Here is a 10,000-nt window from a genome sequence, read left to right on the forward strand (position 1 = left end):
AAAATTCAACAATAAAAATTCATATCAAAACCAACAACTTGATACCTAACTCAACAAATCTATGTCAACGTCAACAATGTTTACCTGTCAACTTCAACAACTTTATTTTTAATTCCACAATTTTCTCTCAACATCAACTCCATCAACTTCACAATTTCAACATTGTAATCAGTCTTAAAATCAACGACAAAATTCAACGCAAAAAAGTTTCTTTGCTGCTGGATAAACACTTGCTCATATCCAATTTTCAACTACCTAAAACCTGTCAAGATCAACGACTCAAAATTCGTGTCAACAACTCAAAATTCGTGTCAACAAATTGGGTCCGAGCTGGCCCGTTTCTACCGAGAGAGTCTGGGGAGAATTAAATTTGTCGCTCAGCAAGATGGCGGACGGCAGTGATCGTGAGGTAACACAAGCTGATTAAAATGATATAAATAGCCAATGGATTTTATTTTTTACAGATTTAGATGAGTTATTGAGTGAATATGAGCAACATCGGTCAACGAATGACATCGCAATAACGGAAAACTTGACTATTCGTTTGGAAAATGCAGTTCGAGCTTTGCAAAATGTATCTCACTTTGTATCGCCAACTAACAAGGAAGCATCGCAATAACGGAAAACGTGACTATCTTAACTGACTGACTGATGGTCTTAAATTCTTACAATCATATATGTCTAGCTGAGAAACATATGCCATGCTAAAACAAATGAAGCAGTAAAATCTTAATGTTTGAAAGTACTCAATACAATTGACTTCTTAGAAAGAACCACATTGCAAAACCAGCAGTTATACAAAATTCGCTTGTAAGTAGTTACAATTATTACTTTTTCCAGTGAAAATCAATAGTATGGTTGGCAAGTCAACTGACACTTGTACATGTACGTAAGGTTTCAATGACACATTATGGCCAGTAACTACTGCTTTCAACTCCAAAACAAACTTGCTAATTTTACTTCTTAAAGGTGCTATGAAACCCAAAGAGGATTTTCTCAAACCACCAATACATTACACTCCAGTAAGGTTTCTCTTTATTGAACAACAAACACAACAGTTTCAATTGTATTTTGTATCTTTAAGTAAGTGTTACAATAATGTTGTATTTGGTATCAAAAAGTATGTGTTAACATCAAGGTAGTTTCAACACACGTACTGTCACTGTTAACTTGGATGAACACAACAGTAGTTTAAGTTCCATAAAAAAACCTGTGAATCCTTTGTGTTATCTTTTGTTCCTGATAAGACGTAATTTAACAGAACTTGCCATGTAAAGAAGATCTCTAAACGACTTGATGGCACTAAGACATGTACATATTGGCTTTTTCAAGTTATCAAAATCACCTTTCTAAAGGTAGTGCAACAAGTAAACAAAATTATTATTCAGCAGAACAGCTGAAAGTACTTGAAAGGAAGAAAGACTGTGCTTTTAGGTGTGAGACTACCTTTACACTTCTCCAGAGCATGGTCTTTCTCATTCACATAATTTCAATATCTGCAAACTAAAACATTGTACTCATTTCCCCACAGCCAGCACATGAATAAGGCAACACCTTAAAAGTTCTTTTGGTGTCTTTCCATACTAATGATTCATGTTAGCAACATTTAATATTAATGGTCAAGCTATAACTGTCCTCATAGCTGAGACAAAAGAAGCATAGTTGGGAAAATGGTCTGGCAGCTTTAATTCAAGTAAACATGTTGAGGCAAAAATGGAATCACCATTATAGCAAATTATGTCAAATTTTGGCCTTCCAACCTGCTTGGTATCTACTCTATTTGGTGAATTTAGTGAAAAAACGGCAACTTCTGAACATCTCGTTCGACTTGGAAATTCACACCTACGATGGCAGTCCCAAAGCATCAACTGGAAATTCCTGGTCATTTCCAGAACTGCTTCCTTGTTAGTTTGTGATGCAAAGTGAGATACATTTTGCAAAGCTCGAACTGCATTTTCCAAACGAATAGTCAAGTTTTCCGTTATTGTGATGTCATTCGTTGACCGATGTTGCTCATATTCACTCAATAACTCATCTAAATCTGTAAAAAATAAACTCCATTGGCTATTTATATCATTTTGATCAGTTTGTGTTACCTCACGATCACTGCCGTCCGTCCGCGTCCGCCATCTTGCTGAGCGACAAATTTAATTCTCCCCTGACTCTCTCGGTAGAAACGGGCCAGCTCGGACCCAATTTGTTGACACGAATTTTGAGTCGTTGATCTTGACAGGTTTTAGGTAGTTGAAAATTGGATATGAGCAAGTGTTTATCCGGCAGCAAAGAAACGTTTTTTGCGTTGAATTTTGCTGTTGATTTTAAGACTGATTACAATGTTGAAATTGTGAAGTTGATGGAGTTGATGTTGAGAGGAAATTGTTGAATTAAAAATAAAGTTGTTGAAGTTGACAGGTAAACAGTGTTGACGTTGACATAGATTTGTTGAGTTAGGTATCAAGTTGTTGGTTTTGATATGAATTTTCATTGTAGAATTTTGCTACAGTTTGGCTACCATATTCAGTCAACAATCGATTGTGTCAATACATTTAGAATAGCTTATGTTAAATTTCCTTCAATAGATGGTGGAAATTCTAACCGGTCTATTTAGACAGGAAGATAAAATCCAGCTAATAGTTTGTACACATTCTAGATCACGCCCGCACGAGAATTTATTTTTCAAACACATCTTCAGATCTGTAAAATCATTATGGATTATTTGCTTTCATCCAGTTCAAAATTCGAGAACGTAGTCACGTGTACACATAAAATGATATTAGAATACTCCGAAGGAATAACATGTTGGTTCCATCATAGAGTCTGACAGGTTTAAGATGTTATCTCGCGACTAAAATTTAATCTAATATTTACTGCCTCCTTACAAACTCAGAGGCACTCAAGAAATTCTAGCCAGTCTATTTACACGGAAATTTAAGCTAATAGTTTGTGCATATTCTAGATCAAACACGCACGAAAATTAAGTTTTTTTAAAGACATCTTCTGAGATCTGTAAATCATTATGGATTCTTTTTCTTCATCCAGTTCTGAACTAAGTCGGGTCGTCAATTGCTGTTGACGGCCCGACTCACTGGATGTCGGGTCGTCAAGTTGAAAAAGGAAGTAAGCTTTACTGCCGGAAGTCGAACTGCCTGGGGAAGCTTTAAACAACTCCCGCCGGATCATGACGATCCGATCAGGTCGTGACGACCCGTCATTTGAAAAGTCGACCCGACTATTGGAAGTGTCAGATGGAGAGAGAAAGAAAAAGTTCAATGAGCAAAGGAGGCTATGCTGCTCAAAAATGTTGTATGCTTCAGACTAAAATATAGATATATGCATAGAACATCGCGGACCAGAACAACATTCACAAATGTTGCAAATGTGTCCCTGACAACATGCTGTTCAGAAACAGAAAAGAATGACTGACTGTAATAGCGCTCCGAAATGTTGAATGCTTCGTTCTTAAAGCGTAGCGATGGAAATGTCAAATGGTGAGAGAAAGAAAAACTTTGATGAACAAAGGAGGCTGTGCTGCTCAAAAATGTTATATGCTTTGTTCTCAAAGAGTAACGACTAAAATATCGATATACGCATAGAAAATCATAAACATTGACCAGAACAGCATTCATGCTTCGTTCTTAAAGCGTATCGAAATCGCCGTACACTTCCTCAAAACATCCAAGCGTAGCGAAAATCGCCGCAAGCTTCCTAAAAGCAACCAAAAATGGTGAATGGTTCGCTCGTTCACGGCGTAGCGAAATTAATACCCAGACAACATGCTGTTCAGAAACAGAAATAATGATTGACTGTAATAGCGCTGCGAAATGTTGAATGCTTCGTTCTTAAAACGTAGCGAAACTGTCGTACGCCAGGAGCACCCAACGTTAATTTTCGGAAAATTTCTGTTCGAAAGACGATTGGAGATCTAGAATTTTCGGAACATTTCTTACAAAATTTCTTGCTTGCCTGCCTGTCCTAGGATTTTCGAACACCTAAAAAATGGTATAATTGCCCATTTTTAACTGATTTTTACCCTTAAAGGGTCACCTAGAATTTTCGGGAGCCTTTTCCTGGCTGAAATTTTCGGAAAGGTAAGTTTTGATCGCTACAATTTTCGGATCACTAGACTTTCAGCTAGGAAAACCGAACAGATGAAAATTTTGTAGGGAATAAAAATATGACTATATCTACCGTTTAAATACCAAAAAACGTTTAACAATGCTATGTTTAAGTGGTTTTGAACTATATTCTCTTTGAGTGCCCTGTGTACGCTTCCTCAAAACATTCAAGCCCACCGAAAATCGCCGCAAGCTTCCTAAAAGCATCCACAAATGGTCAATGGTTCGTTCGTAGCAAAATTAATATCCTGACAATACGCTGCTTAGAAATGTTGTATGCTTCATTCTCAAAGAGTGGAGGCTAAAATACCGATACATGCATGAACAACTATAATCGTTGTCCACAATGGCACTCACAGCAAATGTTGTGAATGTTTCATTCGTAGGTAGCGAATACCCTCACAACATATGCATGCTGCTCAGGAATGTTGTATGCCTCGTTCTCAAAGAGTGGCGGCTTAAATACCTTTATGTGCATGAACAACCATAAACTTCGTAGCACTTACAAATTGGTGAATAATTTGTTCGTTCGTGTTCGTAGTGACATATATTCTGACAACATGCTGCTCAGTATTAATGTTTGGGGTCTTATGCATTGTATGCATTCAGACCCCTAAGTCAGAGGCAGATCTTGTTTTATTTGCCGTTACCAAAGAGAAGCGACTAAATACTGATACGTGCATGGACAATAATAAATGTCACTATAAATAAAAGAAAAGAAAAGAAAGGAGAGCATCGCAGTTGCGTAGAATTTGTCGTTTGTTCTTAGAAGAAATAATACCCTTACTACAACTGTATGCCGTCGGCTAAAAAGAATGTGTGGAAACAATTGAAAGACAGTTTAGAATAGAAATCACTGTTGTTGAAAGCGTCGTCTTGACGTTTAGAAAGCGTTCGTTTCAAAATCGTTCAAAAAGTGGTTTCCTTTTTTTCTGAAGTATCACAACGATACACGGAAAGACCTTGTACAAAAGGAGAGCATACCTATAACGTGCGGGGGGATAACTACTTGGTCACGACTTTAGAACGTGTGGAACCCTTTTTTTGGGGGGGGAGGGAGGGATTCGGCGATCAGCGTCTTGCCTGTCCTGGCGGGTCGCGTGGAAGACCGTTCAGGCACAGATACTTCAGGTAATCGAGGGCGTACTAGGACCAGACGTGTCTCTTTGTATTTGCATTATTGAAGATAAAATCTAGTTGTCTTGCCTGTTTCTCCGCCAACTGTTTGACATTCATTTATAACCCTTTCAAGAAACTCGCATCTTTTGTATACACCCGTAATAACTTATGGATTTTGCTTTCTGCTCCTTACACACATTCAACGCAAAACACATAGAGGATTATACCAGCAGAAAACTGAATCCTGCTACACCAACAAAGAAAAGAAAGTGTTCCCCTGCTGACAATGAACCCAGCACTTTAATCGATTAGAGGAAGTCGGTGTCGAATATACCACCCCCCCCCCCCCCCCCACCTCGAAATAATGCCAGTTGTCAAAATTAATTGTGATATGTCTAAATTAGGTTATTGCTGGTATTATAGCATAGCTACTGCAAACATTTCATACTACCTTACATTGTCGTTAATCACGAATCACCATTTCGATATCATTATACAATATTTCATGCTTTCGTCAGCGATACCTACATCTTTAAAATTCCAACAACTGCCAATAACTTGCAAGCCAATTTATAAAAAAAATATAATATATAGGTCTCCCTTATACTACTTTGTAATTACTCGTTTCAGTTAATAATAACATTTAAAATAAACACATTTACACGTTTCAAATTCCGCAATTCCCGACGCAAAGTGATACCACCAAAACACTTACTGTTTATTAGAGAACTATGATATTGCAACGAGAAAGTGGCTGCTAACACTGAAACGAAAATGCTGTGCAAATTCTTTCCCGACTACTCCATCCTTCATACAGAAGCAACGATATTTGCAAAATCATTACTTCCTATCTAAGACTAAAATGACGATCATAGCAGCATTTTAAGTTGCTTTCAGCTTAACAAAGTCATCAGCACAAACACCGTATCCTAGTGACTTGTTCTATCTTTAATTTGGAAAGTCAGACTTCAAATTCTACTACCTTACTCTACCATTTACGAATTCTTAGAGTTACGATGAAAAAACCCCTTGCACACCAGTACTCATTAAACCCCATGTCCGGCCTTAAGAAATTATGCATTCACGTTGCAGGACATCCACAAATAAACGATAAACCAGCGCGATTGCTAACCAAGCAAATAAAAAACTTCAAAACTATTGCCCAATATTAATCACCTAAACGCGTCGAAGTCGTTAACAGATTTAAATTCTTCATGAAAAACGGAATGCTAATCTGTTGGAAGGACGCAGCATGACAATTCATTTCATCCGTTTTGCGTCATTTGAATATCAGCACACTCCAAATCCTCGCGTTGTCGCTGCTTCACAGTCACACGTTTCATAAAAACCCCAATAAAGTACATACTTTCTGGAAGCTTAGGAATTGTAGATCCCGATTATTAGTTGACTTAAGGCAAGAAATAAAATACCTTTCCTAAAATAGCCATCATTTTCCAGAAGAATGAAGTTTCACAAATTGAGTTCGTTTCCGGTCAGAATTTAACCGGAAACTACGTTTTCTTCACACCTTGATCTAAAAAACCGTGTCGAGGCATTTTTATTACATGTCTGGTTTGTTTTTATTCACTGTTAAACTTTAACTTTTTGTAAAACGCGCAGTACCTTTTCTTAAATACTCATTACTTTCGAAGGAGGCAACAAATAAATACTCCCCGACACGGGTTTTTTGCCACATTATCGGGCAACATTCTAGTCAAATTTCAGCGAAAAGGGATGAAAACTCGCTGTAAACGAACTGGAATCGTGCGCCTCATTTGATGAAATTTGCATTTGAGTTTTGAGACATTTGTGAACGTTTTTTCGCAAACTTTTTGTTAAAAAAAAAAAAAAAAAAGGTGTACCTGGGAATATCAAAAAATAAAATGGCAAAATTACCATCATTCGGACCAAATACAATAACAAACCTACAACACAGTCTTGCCAAATTCGTTTCCAGCCACAACTGTAAGCTCACACCCGCCGTACTTTTTACTATCCTGTGTCTTTAAAATGTTTAATTTGTGTTTCACCTTAGAGGCTAGCGCTTCAAAATTACGCGACGATCGCAAATTAACATAAGTATGAATAACGAGACAACTGTGTCCCGGTGGATTGACATCACCACCTCGAATGACGGCCTGTCACGAAGTAACCCGTCAACATTTTCAGCCAGCCTCAAAGCCTCCAGTATCTTCACAAACACGATCTTATTTAAGTCTCTCACCACCTGACATTTCCAACAATCAGTTCGACCTTTCAGGAAACGGCTGGTCACGACCCCTCAACATTTCCAGCCGGCCTCACCGCCTCCACTGTCTTCACAAATACACAATTTTTTTCTATTTCCCTCACCACCTGACATTTCCAGTATTCGGGTCGACTTTTTCAAATGACGGCTCGTCACGAACTAGACGGGTCGTCACGACCCGTCAGCATTTTCAGCCGGCCTCACCGCCTCCACTATCTTCACAAATACATGTGTTTTTTTCTAAGTCCCTCACCACCTGACATTTCCAATAGTCGGGTCTACTTTTCAAATGACGGCTCGTCACGACCCGTCACGACCCGTCAACATTTTCAGAAAGTTCCTCGAACCTTCTTTAAAATAGCAACTTCCTGTTACTTTACTTCCGCAAACACCTCGACCCGACTTCGGCTTGACGGGTCGTCTTTACCAAAACGTCGACCCGAATCAGTTCGTGTGTATTGGACAACCCTCAAAATTCGTGAACGTATTCATGTGTATACTTAAAAGGACATTAGAATACTCGGAAGGAACAACATGTTGATTCCATCAAAGAATCTGAAACGCTTAAGATGTTATCTCAGGACTAAAATTGAATCTGGTTTGAAGTACATTGGGATGCTAATACTTACAATGAATCTCCTTGCAAACACAAAGGCACTCAAGACGTTTCATGAGGAGCTTAAGCCGACTCAGGAATTCTCGGCTGAACGTCTTCTGACGGTGTAGATATCCGTCAACAAAGGCTAAAAACATAACACAAAAGGTGTTTCGTATTCAGAAAAGTGTTAAAGCTTTCAGGATCGATCAGATTGTACTGTGAACTTACGTTAAGGAGAAAAAAAGTATTTAATTTTTATTGAATGACCATATTTAGGGGCGAGATGAATTTTGTGGGGAACACAAATCTATTTCAGTTCGTTAGCGCGCATCGACAGTGGCGGTTAGTGCTGGGACACGGAACCACTTTTCGTTCTATAGGATTTATGGATTAACTCTCTCACCCCGGGAAAAATGGTACACCCTTTCAAATCAACTGGTTGGTCGAATTGTTAGCCAATTTGCCGAAGGAAAGTTCTTTCAGCTCTTTCGAAGCGAGATTTGTCGCCTTCAAGTCGGTAATTTTTTTCGGGAAAATGGTGATCACGTTCCAAAATTCGGCGGGTCTAATCTGCAAGTCGCGGGTAGCAGGTCGCAGGTCATTGTTTCACCAACACAGAAAGTATCCTAAACATTCTTAAAAGCTAACCTTAGGCCTAAAAACGTTTGTTTAGGCATAATTAGGCCTAAGGTTAGCTTTTAAGAATGCTTAGGATACTTTCTGTATTGGTAAAATAATGACCTGCAACCTGTGACCTGCGACCTGCAGATTAGACCCGCCGTCCGAAATTCTGGAAAAACCGTGGACGAAGCAGCTACAATAGGACATTCTACTGAAATTTCCCAGTTCCTTAGTTATCGAGTTCCATAAGTATAAAACTTAAAAATGGATTGCTTTTAAATCAGAAAAGAAGCAACTGGTTCAACGTTGCTGTTGAGAAAAGTGTATGCCAGGCAAAACAAGTTGCATCTCGGCAGCCTGAAAATTAGAATTAGAGAATTAGAGAAGCACGTGTTCGAACGTGTAATAGCTGTTGAGATTTATTCTTCAGTTATCGAGTTCCATAAGTATATATAAAACTTTAAAATGGTTTGCTTTAAAATGAGAACAGAACTAATTCACCGTTGCTGTTGAGAAAAGTGCCAGGCAAAACAAGTTGCATCTCGGTAGCCTGACAGTTAAGAAATAATTTGCCTGTGTTTAAATCAACAAATACAGCAATACATCACTAACATTTCATGTTTAACCGAAGAATTAGAGAAGCAGATGCTCGAAGGTCACGGTAATAGCTGTTGAGTTTTATTCCTCAGTTATCGAGTTCCCGAAGTATAAAACTTAAAAATGGAGTGATTTAAGATCAGAAAAGAACTAATTCACCGTTGCTGTTGAGAAAAGTATATGCCAGGCAAAACAAGTTGCATCTCGGTAGCCTGACAGTTAAGAAATAATTTGCCTGTGTTTAAATTAACAAATACAGCAATACATCACTAACGTTTCATGTTTAACCAAAGAATTAGGGAAGCAGATATTCGAAGGTGTAATAGCTGTTGAGTTTTATTCCGGCCTCAGTTATCGAGTCCGATAAGTATAACACTTAAAAATGGTTTGCTTTAAAATCAGAAAAGAACTAATTCACCGTTGCTGTTGAGAAAAGTGCCAGGCAAAACAAGTTGCATCTCGGTAGAGGCGTATTTAAATCTGCAGCGCTCATCCCGCCGTGTGCCATCTTGGATTTTCATTCGCAACATTCTGTTCATTCTGCCCCTCGGAGCAGAATGGTGTAATGGTGTTCTATCCATTCCGGAATAGGAATGCGGAATAGAAAAACGCGCACATTTTACATTCTGGCCATTCTCGTTCCAGAGTTGTGGATAAAAAAAGGCGCCCTTAGAGAATTACAATGGAATGCTCCTAGCAACT

Source organism: Montipora foliosa, chromosome 5 (assembly GCF_036669935.1).
Source record: "Montipora foliosa isolate CH-2021 chromosome 5, ASM3666993v2, whole genome shotgun sequence".
Classification (NCBI taxonomy): Eukaryota; Metazoa; Cnidaria; class Anthozoa; order Scleractinia; family Acroporidae; genus Montipora; species Montipora foliosa.